This window comes from Girardinichthys multiradiatus, chromosome 17, assembly GCF_021462225.1.
Source record: "Girardinichthys multiradiatus isolate DD_20200921_A chromosome 17, DD_fGirMul_XY1, whole genome shotgun sequence".
Taxonomy (NCBI): Eukaryota; Metazoa; Chordata; class Actinopteri; order Cyprinodontiformes; family Goodeidae; genus Girardinichthys; species Girardinichthys multiradiatus.
Window position 1 is genome coordinate 17,632,369 of NC_061809.1, and position 10,548 is coordinate 17,642,916.

The following is a 10,548-nucleotide window of genomic DNA, read 5'->3' on the forward strand; positions in this document are numbered from 1 at the left end:
GTTCTTATTTCCTGCAGCCATTAAACGTCACATTAAGAGTTGGAAAGCCACGCCCCTTTTCAGCCCCACTCGGGATTCAGCTCCTGCAGGTGCTTCATATCATCACTGGGCTGTTTTGCTGATATACGTAAGTCGAACAAATAAACCACAGATACGTTATTAGGTAGCTTAGCTAATAAGATAAACGAAGCAAACAAATGAACAAACCGAAAAGTAAACATTGTTTACTAAACAATAAGAAAAAGGCAAAAAAGTGTTGCTGTAATCAGTAACACCTGTGTCATTCAGGTTAGTTTCCACTCAAATAAGTTGATTCCTTTAGCGGTTACCAGACCTTTCCCCTATTCCTACCCTTTTGAGCTGAACTTTGAGAAGTTGAGCCACTTGAATATGAGGTAGTGGACTTTAAGGTTAGACGGTTTCTTGTAATGAGCAAGTTGCAGAATAGGTTATTGCTCATAAAAATCATAAGTAATCCATTGTACTAACATTTATGCAGGTCCTTTGAGATGCAAAAACTGATTCTGATTTATAATCCTGGGTGGGTATTTTACAGATTTGATCAGAAAGAGTTTATTCAAATTTGTTGAATGAACTCTAGATCTGGCTTTTACAATATTTCAGTAGGGTTGAGGTTTTGGGCCATTCTAGAAGCTAAATGTTTACCTGCTTTGACTGTTAAACTGTTTGGATGTGTGTTGGTGATCACTGCATTTTTGGAACACCCAATTTTGTCCAAAGTCCGTTTCTGGTCACAGCCTGTCAATAAGAACGCAACTATAGACCCACTTTTATGGATAACTTAGTACTTTTGCATACAAAGTGATCTGCCTCTTAGATTATGTGCCTTGTGATATTTCAGATCACATGGCTGGAATTGTGAAATCAAAGGGGTTTGACTTATAATTGGCAGCCCTGACCTACGAGTGATTTAAGGGTTTAGCACTACCTCCAGAGGTAGATAAGGGGCGTAAAATTGGTATGTCAACCTTAAATCCCCAGTCTGTGTTGTGACCTTTTAGTTGATTGCAAGACGTAATAAACACATGAAGATCTTGGAATAAAATGCTAATCTGAAAGAGGATCAATTTTGAGCATTCGAGTGGTTTTATTTGAAGAGAAGTTGTAGAATTTGAGGTAGGCCTCCTCCTTCATTATACCGTCCACTTTGTACAATGCACTAATGTCACTGTTATCAAACAGTTCCACAACACTACAATAGCACCATGATGCATTTGGTAAAAGTTTTTCTTTAGGTGTGAAAGTCTCAGTGTGACTCCTCCAAACACAGCTTTTTGTCTCATTTATCTGATCTGACAATAACAATTTTCTTCAGAAGGCTTTTGCTTTAGTTTTCATGTCATATTAAATTTTAGTTTGAAGATGTCAACACTGTCTCAGTCTTTAGCAATATTAAACTCCTTTCACCATAGACAGTGACACTGGAATTCCCCAAGTTCTCCCAATCACCGTAGTGTTAAACCGCGGTGGTTTCTAAACATCCTGACCATTTTCCTTTCATTTGAGGGTCACCGTTTGGGTCAAACGTTTGAAACCTTGACTTAACTGGCTGTTCCAAGAAGATAATGATCCCAAACACACATCAAATCTGGTTTTGTAATGGATAAAGAAGGTCAAAATGGATCTACTGGAAATGGTTCTGCCTCAACCTTATTAACAATTTGTGGAAATTGCCTCAAAGCCTGGTCTATCCTGGGAAACCAACCAAATATACTCTACCAATTTTGCCAAAATGAGTAATTACACATTCAGCCATAATTATGCCAGAAGCTTGTCTGAAGGCAGCAAAAGTCATGTGGTTGTAGTATATCTTGCCCAGGAACATTTGAAGAAATATTAATTGGGTTGTATGTATATATTAGAGCTTGTATGCAGACGTTTGACTCAGTGTGGATTACATAAAATCCATTATAAATTCATATTTGTCCACCCGGTAAAAATGGTTCTAATGCATCAGTAAAAGTCTGCATTAGTTAGTGTATGCAACTTTTCACTGGCATTGTTGATGGCCCTTGAAATAACTATGTTCTATTGATATTGTAAACCCGACTGTTTATATTCCAAACAGGTTTGGAGGGAATTGTATGCACAACCTCCGGCACGAAAGAATTAGACCAGAAATACAATAAAGGTAAGTTATACATTTTGAAATGTGTTTTTTCTATACATTTATATTTCATCTCCAGTCCTCAAGAGGGCAGCATTGCATTGCAAAACAATAAAGTTAGTACTTCATTCACTTAAGTTTGCCATGATAAAAGGTGGCAGTGGGGCAAAGATTCTGCAGCACTCGACAAGTACCCATGGCATGTATTCAGGATGATGGATGTTGCACGTCAGCATGTGATGACAGCAGCTTACGTTTGTGTCTCAGTAAATGTCAGCAAGGATCATATTCAAAATTACACACTTTCCAGCGGCTGTACCTTGTAACTGACCTTCCTTCCTTGCTTCGACGCTGCCTGTCTTACATCTCTCTCCTCATCTGTCACTGCTTTCTACATGAACAGACAAGATGCTGTGCTGTCACTGTCTTGCCTGCGTGATGGACAAACCATTTAGCAAGTGATAGGTAGTCTTTACATTGTTACTTAAATGACTGGGCTGACAGATCAACCTGAATTTCTTGAGTTTTTGTTGCAAGTTTATAACGTTTTGGAGATGCATTCCATTTTTATTGTATTTCCCTGAATTTGGAGTCTGCTTTGGGGTCATTATGTGTTGAAGGACATACGATTGTCATAAAGTTGTTGTTTGGCAGGTGATGATGTGGCATGGACTTAGTGAAAATGAAGCAAGTGGTTATTATGTGCTTCCATTCTACTTTTGTTTCCTTGGATAGTGGCTGGCTACAGATAAGCCTTGCAGCCTGGGGGCTCTAAAATCAATAATGTATGTAATTGGTGAGCTAGAAGTGAGGATAATTGAAGGTAATTGTGAGCCCGTCACGTGCCTCGGAGTCAGGTCAAAATAAACGGTAAAGAAGATGAAATAGAGAGCGGTGGGGATGGGAAATGATCATTCTAACAATGTATTTCAATATTTCCTGTGGACTCCATTACATAGCAATGCGGTAGACCTGCTTCAGGCAGGGTTTTCAGTAGAAAAAGTCAGGATACAGTGAAAGGATTCATTAAGTTAAAGCACAAAATATAGACCTAATCATAATGTTTGTTTATATGCATATATTGTATTGTATATTGTTTATCTCCCTGCTGAAGAAAAACATCTGCATGACATGATGCTGCCACCACTATGTTTGACTGTGGTGTCAGTGTGTTCACAATGTTGTGCAGTGTTAGTTTTCTGCCGCATTTAGTGTTTTGCATGCATGCATGCTGCTTTGCTGATTATTGGCCTTCTTGACCAGGCTTGTCTGTTCAAATGAAGGGTTTAATTTTCCACGATTTTATCCCTGACTTGTCTGCTCGTTTCCTGGTCTTCATGATGCTATTTGTTCACTAAAGTTTCCTAAAAGAGACTTGACAGTAGAAGTGTTTTTTTTAGATTGAGATTAAGTGAAACACTAGTGGACTTTATTTGCCTATTAGGTGACTTTGAAGGCAGTTGGTGTACTGGATTTTATTCAGGGGTATCAGAGCCAAAGGGCTCAATGCAAATAAACGCAACACATTTTAGATTTTCATTATTAACAATTTGGAAAATAATGTATGTCTCACTTTATATGGGTCTAGCAAATAAAATATAAATGAAATACGTTGACATATATGGCGTAACTTAACAAAATGTGAAAAACTTCAAGACAAAACACTGTAGTGTCTAAGAAAATAAAATATATACTCAAGTCATAAAACAGTACAAAAAAATTTAGTTTTTTACATTATTTTGTTTATGAAGGTGTGATATGGCTCCTGTTTTTATGACTGCAAGTTATTTTAATTGTGAGGACAACTTTGTTACTTTACATTTTACTGTTACAGACATCCTAGACCTCAGAGAAGGTCCCTTTATCAAAGATGCTTTAGAAACACTGTATCCATGTAGTATTTCAACTGTTCCACCAGGCAGTGTTGACATTTGTTTTACAATCTGTAGCTACTGAGGTGAAATGTCTTAAAACTTGATGTATTTCTTAGAGGTTAATGATAATGGCACACGTTGCAGCTCTGCAGTCTTCTGGCAATGTGTATTTTCGCAAAATAAACGTTCTGTGTGCATTTCAAAGACCATGTAGAATACAAACGATATACGTTTACCATCTTCTGAGCTGATTGGATGTTAAAAATGTGACATTTGTATCTTGTCCACCAGAGGGTAGTAGTGTACCATAAATTAACCTCAAACTGTCTTCCCTTAAAAATCTAATGCTACTCTGCAGTTGCACCATTTGACTGATGTGACACGTTCATTCAGTCTTTCTAAAAACATCCATATTGCTCCCAAAGAAAAAATTATGGCAAGATTTAGAAACCGCTGGTATCAATTAAGAGATTGTGTAAAACTTTATCCATGGAGTTTTTATTTAAATTAGCACTTTGTTGGAGTTTTGTGTCTGCAGCAAAAAGGGAGTTTGCTATTATCAAAACGACAATGCAAAATTCACTGTGGTAGTGTGCACTGTAAAAATTATAATGATGCAAAATATTTCTAATCATACCTCACTCACTGTGGATTCAAGTGTATCAGCACACCTGAGTTTTCGCATTGAGTTTAGTGTACCTGCATTTATAAGTTGTAATTGGTCAAAACAAAAAAAAAACAAAAAAATTTATGAAATAATAAAATTGGTAAGGCCTATTAGATCATTGTCTGCCACAAAAATAATACCTCCTATATGGATCAATAAAACTCTCAGAGGCTTGCATATTTTTCATTTGCTGGAGCGATGAGCTGCATAGGTATTTAATCTGCAGATTTCACATTTACACCTATTTGTTTGTAACGCATAAACACCATGTTTCTAAAACCATTCATTTCAAACAACCTTGGGATAAATCCTTGGGAGATTTTTTTATGAATTCACTCTCACTCACTCTGTCATACTTGGTGTCAAAATGTTTTCTGTTTGACTTAATTAGCTTCATGAAGTTTTGCCTCATTAATGTTTAGTTTTGTTTTCCTCTTATTAATTACTCAGTACAGGCAATGCTGCTCTGAAGCTACGTGCCTACAAACTAATTATGTGTTTCTGGAGGGCCCTTCCTATGCATATTGGTAGATTGATTATAGTAAAAGATTGGTTGTTTTGAGTTATTGTGGATTAACTGTATTTGATTGTACTCAAGAGTTGGATTTTCTGGGTTTCTATCAGAAAAGACAGCAAGAATATCCCACAAAGTTGGAACTCCTAAGTTTGAAAGATAGTGTCTCAGCAGCCCTGACTTCAATATCCAGTATGGCTGCAACAAAAATAAAACATTGTGAAAGTTGCAAGTTTCAACTATGGCAAACATTGCACTGTAGAATCTGTATATAAGCATGTTCCTTCAGTGTTTAAATCCATAAAATAATGAGAAGTACATTATTGGCTTGTAAAGCTAAAAGTAGTTCAGTTTGTTTCAAAAGTTGGAGCTGATGTCACACTGAAGTTTAGTATGTTCTTGCAAGGCACGAAAATTGTGGGATTTGCTTATTGTTGTGGTTCTAACTACTATGATCTATAGAAGCCAATAAGAAAATGTTTCTCTGAGTTTAATGCATTGAAGTACTAAGGAAACATGTTTACTAATAGATGTTGTATACTGCTATTTGAGCTATTGGTTTAATTAGATTACAACTGGTCAGAAATACAGATGGAGGATTACATAAGTGGCAGCCATATTAGATGCTGAACTTGGGAGTGCTCTGCAACCTCTGGCTTTCCCGCTCAGAATTCTGCCCTTAGAGGACATTGTTTTTGTGTTTTTTCGCCTTCGAACTTAGAAAATCCGACTTCTATGTGTGAACAGAACCCACTATTGGCACCACAACAATTAGAAATATTCCACTACTTTTCCAACTTGCAAATACAACACACTCAACTTGGGTTAGACTTCATTCCTAGATCCCAGCTCTGATGTGGACAACAATTTCAACAAAGTTCCAATAATAAATATATAAAGTATTGCTGTCCTTCTGGACTGCACAACGTACAAGACAATATGTTTACATGAAATATTGAAACTAAAAATTGCAATGAGATTGCGATTAACCCACAGTCTTCTGAATCCTCTTTCTTTACCATTAGGCAATGCTCTCCTTGAGCCCTAGCATCTCAACCCCTAAAATATGCATCTTGAATTGAGATTTGATAAATGTCAGAAAAATGAATGAGAGAATGTTTTTTCATGTTTCAAAGCAAAATGTGCACGTCAACTTCACAATGAAAGCAAAAAAGGCCTTGTAAAGATGCTGGCTGTAGCTGGTAAGAGATTGTCATTATACCCATTGCAAATGTTATATACCACCATTGCCTGGAGAGGCCACTCCATTAGGAAGAAGCCATTGCTCCAAACGCAACGCAAAAAAACGTAAAAATCTCATTATACTGATACTTAGCCAACAAATAATCTTTGCAGTCCTAACTGACCTAAAACAGGGAAAGTGCCTTTTTTATATGTAAATATCAACAAATATAAAGATCAAATTTCTACTCTGTTTATCTGTCAAACCTGGTTGCAACATTTTAACAGGTGTGAAATCTGCAAAAACCTATATCACTACTTGTATTAGTAACATTTTCTGTTTTGTATTACACAGAAAAACAGTGTAGGGGAAAGCTTTAACAAAGTGTAGTTGCCCCTATTTTTCACTCGAAGCAATGTTTCTTTGTGAGTGCCTGTCTGGGTATGCAGCAGTGGACAAACATAACAAGAATGAGCTGTTATGTCTGCCCAATTATATTCAAGCAGAATGCTTTGGAACAAGTGAGTAATTGTTCAGCTAGAAGCTAAACTAACATTTGTCGATTTTAGTGGAACCAAGTGAGTGTATATGTGAAGAGATGTTGTGCTTTGCTTTCTAGTCTTTGCAAACAGTAGAACCCTTAATGACACTCGTGTTAAAAACAATGTTAGTTCTTTTTTTTCTGGCTTTACAGCTCAATGTGTGAACTCACAGACACCTTCATCGTTCAATTATGCAGAAAAATCAATTTGGTATTGTGCAGCCGTTTACCACTATTATCTGAAAAGGGTAATTTTGAGCCATAAAAAAGCCTGTGTGTGTGTGTGCTTGCAGCAGTACCTTAGTAATTTTTTCCACAATGGATGGTTATCTTTGCCAAGATACCCACATGCTGATTCATTTGAAGCTGAAGAAAAAGAGCTGACGAAAGGTGGAAAGTAACTCTGTTTTTAAAGGCCAATAACTCTAGCTCTTTATATTTGTGTGTGCACTTGTGCCGTCCTTGCCTTAATTGACCAGCAGTGGGTACGTGTTCTGCCTCTATAAAGCCACCCATTGATCCCATGGCCATTTCACAAGAGCCTTATTGGTTTGCTTGTAACCTCTATTCTAAATGTCTAAGAGTTCAGCAGCAGGGTTTGGAGGGTGAATTGTGGGAACTGTAATTGTTAAATGAGACTCAAAGTGATGCAGGGATGGGACTGAGGTTACGGAGAGCTAGTTTATTAGTTGTTAAAATTACAAATCAGTTAAATTCAATAAAAATAATACAGACTCATGATTAAAAAGTAAAAGTTTTAGATATGTAGCAGGTATTGGGCCGGTACAGTCACCACTAACAGTTTATAACTTTTGTCGGGGAAAGATCAGTGTCTGTAATTAAACAAAAGTGAGACAGAGACCTTTTACTGCTTGTGTCCTTCTTTGTGTATCTTTGAGGACTGGCTTTTAATTGTTTCTTGTCCAATAAACAATTACATCCAGTATTACAACTGTCTTATCTTATGATGCAGTTATGCACTGAATCTGTTTTCTCAATGGATCTCACTTTTCCAACTATTATCTCCCTTTTAACAGGACATTTTACACAACACTATCCTCCAATTTGCAGCGAGTTAACATATTACACAACACATTAGTCATTATCATTTCCAGTCAGTCACAATATACTAGGACAATTTTTACATAAACACTTAACCATAAACAATCATATCTAACTATAATAAATCTATTTGACTTCATGTGGGAGGGTACATAGGCATTAACAGAATATTGCAAAACCAACACCAAATACACTAGCGGGGCAACTAGCATGTTAGCTCCGCAATATCACAGGTATTTCACTTTCACACATAATCTACATAAGACTGGTTAACGCAATAACAAATGTTATATGACAGAAACTTCATGATAATCATGTACATGTGCTTGGTGAACGTTACCAACCAAACAAAAGTGAGACGGAGACCTTAATAAAAGCAACTTGATTATGTTATCCATTTTGTTTAAAACGTGTTTTATTACCCTTATAGTATAGTATGAACCAGTAACAAATCTACTGTGGTTAACACACATTTTCCTCACTACTGTTTCTTTTCCATCATCACATGGTTCTCATCACACTCCCTGATCTTTGGGATCTTTGTCACAGAGGGGATGGGATATAAAGAACAATGAAAGTCCATCCAATTGGCCAAATATATTGTTGACATGGAGAGTTTTGATGCTTGGGACCTGAAATAATATAGTCTACTAAATATTGCATCAAAGCACTCCTTCACAACTATGAAATTGCACACATTGATATTGCAATGATGACTGTAATTCTATATAAAATTTCTACTGATGTGTTTTGATTGCTCTTGGTTAATTTGTACCCCTATTTCCTAAAAATACACTGTCAATTCATCCTGAACCTACTATTCTTGCTTTTACCCAGGAACAATCATTTTAGAGCCACGTTCTGCTCCATTCCATATTAGTCATCACTTGTTAAATATTTTTAATTATTTAAAAAAAATCTATATTTTATATTAAGTACTATTTTGATCAAATCAAGAATATTGGTCAAATATCTGATAGATGGAACTATACTCAACTAATCTCAGTATGAATGATGCATTGTTGGTACCAAATATCCTTAAAGCCATGGGCTTTTTTGTACCAAACTGTATGAAATGGCAAAGGGGTGAAACCAGCATCCATTTGGTTTTCTCCAGACAGTATTAAGTGCAAAACCATACTGTTCTATTGATATTTCTGTATGTTGAGATGCAGTCCTGCAAATCCAAACAACGCCGTGTTTTTTTTTTCCGGTTTCATTGCCATGAACATTTAACATTACAGTGGCCTGTAGATATAGTTCTTTGTTTTTCTATGATGAATTCTTAGTTAAAAGAAGTCTTAAAGCCTGCATGGGAAGCACAAATTGACAGCAGTAGCTTCTGTAGGGCCCATGCTGATCAATTTTTAAAGTCCTGAGACGAGAAAACTTACAAAATTAAGTTTTTCTTAGATGTGTTTAAACTTAAATGTTTCCTTTCGTATTATGTAAATAATGGCACTATTATACATGAATTTAACCTTAATTTCCTAATCTTATAAAACTTATAAATTGTGTGTTCTGAGTAGTCCCTGGCTGCAGTCTGCAGGTGTTTGACACACTGTCTGTGTGCTACATTTTCCAGGGAATAAATGTTTGTGGAACCCCTTGGTGCAGAATCTTAATCTTTGTTCTCCCAACCTATTGATGATGCTGTTGCAGAACTGGTTAGCTGTGACAGACTGCTGCATCCAAGGTGCACAAGGTAGCGTTATCACAGATCCTTCCTTACAACAGCTGTTATGGTGCATTCAGACCCACTGCGATTCCAGCAAATGTTTCGCCTCATTCGTGTGATGTCGCTCACCTACCATTTTGGCAGCAATTCACATGGCCAACAGGCGACGCTCCACTCATTTTACTGCATCATCAAATAGGAGGAGCTTCTATCTGCTGCTAAACAACTAAACATGGTCACAGTGCTTTATTTATGGAAAGCCGAATAATGCCGCTGGCATTGACGTCTCTGGAAACCAGTTTGGAGAGTACCACCACCTACTCCAGGAGCATCATCTGGATGAAAGTCGCTTTCAGTGATACGTCCGTCTATCCAGGGCCCAGTTTGAGGACCTGCTGTCCCATGTTGTGGGATGAATCAGCCTCCGGGACACCAACTACAGGCGCTGTATCCTCTCTGCAGAATGCCTGTTTATCTGTCTTCGGTGAGTAAATGAGGCAGCTTAGACTTTGGAGCTGGACTGATGACTAAAATTTGCTGATTTTGTACATTTCCAGTTCAGTCAAATGTCTAAACAAGACCAGAACATGTGGTCTTATTTGACATTCACATGTTAAATATTGTTCTTTTCATGTTTCAAATAAAAACTGTATTTATTGCATGGCTGTTCATACACACTCATACTTTCCTCATACACTGGGGTTTATGTTTACTATAGTACAAAGGAAAATAGTCTACTGCTAATAATGAAAGCTACATGTGGACAATGTCTCCGAGTTTGCAGCTGTTAAAATGTTGATCTTTCTCAATTTCCTGAATGGCAGTTACTGTAATTTAGGCAAAATGGACTACATAATGAGTTCTCATTTAAGATAAATAGTTGTGCGTATAAGTGGGTGTT